The sequence below is a fragment of the Arachis ipaensis genome, chromosome B3, assembly GCF_059453495.1.
Source record: "Arachis ipaensis isolate K30076 ecotype BB chromosome B3, ASM5945349v1, whole genome shotgun sequence".
Lineage (NCBI taxonomy): Eukaryota > Viridiplantae > Streptophyta > Magnoliopsida > Fabales > Fabaceae > Arachis > Arachis ipaensis.
Genome location: NC_142438.1, coordinates 96,253,515 through 96,257,720, shown reverse-complemented (window position 1 = coordinate 96,257,720; position 4,206 = coordinate 96,253,515). Strand labels below are relative to the sequence as shown.

At 35.4% G+C, this 4,206-nt stretch overlaps 1 non-coding gene across 1 annotated transcript; it reads right to left on the bottom strand.

The window, feature by feature from the left end:
* Nucleotides 1-3,255: 3,255 nt before the first annotated feature.
* On the bottom strand, nucleotides 3,256-3,363 carry LOC148571672 (small nucleolar RNA R71). The gene has a single exon (XR_015908168.1). It is a non-coding gene; the product is annotated as a small nucleolar RNA R71 (small nucleolar RNA).
* Nucleotides 3,364-4,206: the final 843 nt, after the last annotated feature.

The following is a 4,206-nucleotide window of genomic DNA, read 5'->3' as shown; positions in this document are numbered from 1 at the left end:
TGGCGGCATTCAAGAGAATCCGGAAGGTCTAAACCTTGTCTGTGGTATTCTGAGTAGGATTCAATGATTGAATGACTGTGACGAGCTTCAAACTCGCGAGTGCTGGGCGTTAGTGACAGACGCAAAAGGAGGGTGAATCCTATTCCAGCACGATCGAGAACCGACAGATGAATAGACGTGCCGTGACAGGGTGCGTGAGCATATGATTCACTGAGAGGAGGGGATGTAGCCACTGACAACGGTGATGCCCTTGCATACAGCCAGCCATGGAAAGGAGTAAGACTGATTGGATGAAGATAGCAGGAAAGCAGAGGTTCAGAGGGACGAAAAGCATCTCCATACGCTTATCTGAAATCCCTGCCAATGAATCTACATAAGTATCTCTATCCCTTTTATTGTTTATTTTAATCTAATAAAGTATCATGTTTAAATCCGCCTGACTAAGATTTACAAGGTGACCATAGCTTGCTTCAAGCCAACAATCTCTGTGGGATCGACCCTTACTCACGTAAGGTTTATTACTTGGACGACCCAGTACACTTGCTGGTTAGTTGAACGGAGTTGTGTCCACACATAGTAAAGAGCCATAATAATGATTCCATACAATAACAAAGAGTACTACATTAATGTGATCACAATTTCGTCCACCAAGTTTTTGGCGCCGTTGCCGGGGATTGTTTGAGTTTGGACAACTGACGGTTCATCTTGTTGCTCAGATTAGGTAATTTTCTTTTTTATTTTCTTTTCAAAAACTTTTCAAAAATATTTCTAAAATTTTCTCATCTGTTTTCGAAAAAAATAAAAATGTTTTCAAAAATAAATTATTCTATGCCTTCAAAATTTTTAAGAATGAATTCTAGTGTTTCATGAAATATGTTGAATCATATCTGGCTGTAAAGCCATACCCAAACTACCTTAGGATTGGTATTCAACTAATCACTCCAGCCCATGTAATTATATGTTGCAGCCTGGCTGGCTGTAAAGCCATGTCTAAATTCATTTGGACTGAGGCTTGCAATTGGTTATCAAGAGCAAGCTAGTTGGAGCTAATCCACCTGCTACTGTTCCTGATCTACCCGCTGTTGATCCACGATCACCTGCTGAAGCTTGGCTGGCCATTGGCCATGTCTAGTGTTTTGGACCGGAGCTTTCATTGAAAGCTTGGCTGGCTAGTGAGCCATGTCTAATTCCTGGACTGAAGCTTTAGACTAACATGGCAAGATTCCTGGAATTCATATTAAAAGTTTTGGAATCCTTATTTTTCCTTTTAATTTTCGAAAAAATAAAAAATAAAAAAAAATAAAAATCCAAAAAATTATAAAATCATAAAAATCAAAAATATATTTTGTGTTCTTGTTTGAGTCTTGAGTCATGTTATAAGTTTGGTGTCACTTGCATATGCATCTTGCATTTTTTCGAAAATATCATGCATTCATAGTGTTCTTCATGATCTTCAAGTTGTTCTTGGTAAGTCTTCTTGTTTGATCTTGATGATTTTTTGTTTTGTTTCTTTTCATGTTTATCATATGCATTCTTGAATTCTTAGTGTCTAAGCATTAAAGAATTCTAAGTTTGGTGTCTTGCATGTTTTCTTTGCATTAAAAATTTTTCAAAAATATGTTCTTGATGTTCATCATGACATTCAAAGTGTTCTTGGTGTTCATCTTGACATTCATAGCATTCTTGCATGCATCACATGTTTTGATCTAAATATTTCATGCATTGCATAATTTTCATGTTTTTCATAAAAATTCAAAAAATCAAAAAAATATCTTTTCCTTTTTTTTCTCTCATCAAATTCGAAAATTTGAGTTGACTTTTTCAAAAATTTTTAAAATCAAATTGTTTCTCATGAGTCAAATCAAATTTTCAATTTGAAAATCTTATCTTTTTCAAAATCTTTTTCAAAAATCAAATCTTTTTCAAAATTATTAGTTATTTTCGAAAATTTTAAAAAAATATTTTTCAAAAATATTTTTCTTAATTTTATACCAAATTTTCGAAAATAACATAATCAATTAATGTTTTGATTCAAAAAATTTGAAGTTTGTTACTTGCTTGTTAAGAAAGATTCAAACTTTAAATCATATCTTGTGATTTCTTGTGAATCAAGTCATTAATTGTGATTTTAAAAATCAAATCTTTATCAAAAACTAATTTCTATCATATCTTTTCAAAAATATCTTCTCATCTTATCTTTTTCAAAAATATCTTCTTATCTTATCTTTTTCAAAAAGTTGGTTTCAAAATATCTTCTCTAACTTCCTATCTTCTTATCTTTTCAAAATTTGTTTCAACTAACTAACTAACTTTTTGTTTGTTTCTTAACTTTTTCAAAACTACCCAACTAACTCTCTCTCTCTCATTTTCGAAAATATCTCTCCCCTTTTTCAAAATTTCTTTTTAATTTATTAATTATTTTAATTTTTAAAACTTAATTTTCGAAAATTACTAACAATTTTTCAAAAACCATTTTTCAAAAATCACTAACTCTTTTTCAAAATAATTTTCGAAAATTTTCCCTCCCCCATCTTATTCTATTTATTCATTCATATCCTAACATCTCATCTCACATCTCAATCCTCATCACAGTTGTGTTTCTTCCATTACATCACATTCTTTGTCTCCCCCTTCTCTTCCACTCACAAAGGGATCCCTATACTGTGGTATAGAGGATCTCTATTATTATTATCATTTTTTTTGGCCATTCTTCCTTGTCATATGAGCAGGAGCAAGGATAAGAACACTCTTGTGGAAGCAGATCCAGAACCTGAAAGGACTCTGAAGAGAAAATTAAGAGAAGCTAAAATACAACAATCCAGAGATAACCTTTCAGAAATCTTCGAACAAGCAGAGGAGATGGCAGCCGAAAATAATAATAATGTAAGGAAGATGCTTGGTGACTTTACTGCACCTAATTCCAATTTACATGGAAGAAGCATCTCCATTCCTGCCATTGGAGCAAACAACTTTGAGCTGAAACCTCAATTAGTTTCTCTGATGCAGCAGAACTGCAAGTTTCATGGACTTCCATCTGAAGATCCTTTTCAGTTCTTAACTGAATTCTTGCAGATATGTGATACTGTTAAGACTAATGGAGTAAATCCTGAAGTCTACAGGCTCATGCTTTTCCCTTTTGCTGTAAGAGACAGAGCTAGATTATGGTTGGATTCTCAACCTAAAGACAGTCTGAACTCTTGGGATAAGCTGGTCACGGCTTTCTTAGCCAAGTACTTTCCTCCTCAAAAGCTGAGCAAGCTTAGAGCTGATGTTCAAACCTTCAGACAGAAAGAAGGTGAATCCCTCTATGAAGCTTGGGAAAGATACAAACAGTTGACCAAAAAGTGTCCTTCTGACATGCTTTCAGAATGGACCATCCTAGATATATTCTATGATGGTTTATCTGAGCTATCAAAGATGTCACTGGACACTTCTGCAGGTGGATCCATTCACCTAAAGAAAACGCCTGCAGAAGCTCAAGAACTCATTGACATGGTTGCTAATAACCAGTTCATGTACACTTCTGAAAGGAATCCTGTGAGCAATGGGACGCCTATGAAGAAGGGAGTTCTTGAAGTTGATACTCTGAATGCCATATTGGCTCAGAACAAAATATTGACTCAGCAAGTCAATATGATTTCTCAGAGTCTGCATGGAATACAAGCTGCATCCAACAGTACTCAAGAGGCATCTTTTGAAGAAGAAGCCTATGATCCTGAGAACCCTGCAATAGCAGAGGTGAATTACTTAGGTGAACCTTATGGAAACACCTATAACTCAACATGGAGAAATCATCCAAATTTCTCATGGAAGGATCAAAAGCCCCAACAAGGCTTTAATAATGGTGGAAGAAACAGGTTTAGCAATAGCAAGCCTTTTCCATCATCAACTCAGCAACAGACAGAGAACTCTGAACAAAATGCTTCTAATTTAGCAAATCTAGTCTCTGATCTATCTAAGGCCACTGTAAGTTTCATGAATGAAACAAGATCTTCCATTAGAAATTTGGAAGCACAAGTGGGCCAGCTGAGTAAAAGGATCACTGAAATCCCTCCTAGTACTCTCCCAAGCAATACAGAAGAGAACCCAAAAGGAGAGTGCAAGGCCATTGACATAAGCGCCATGGCCGAACCTGTGAGGAGAGGAGAGGACGTGAATCCCAAGGAGGAAGACCTCCTGGGACGTCCAGTGATCAATAAGGAGCTT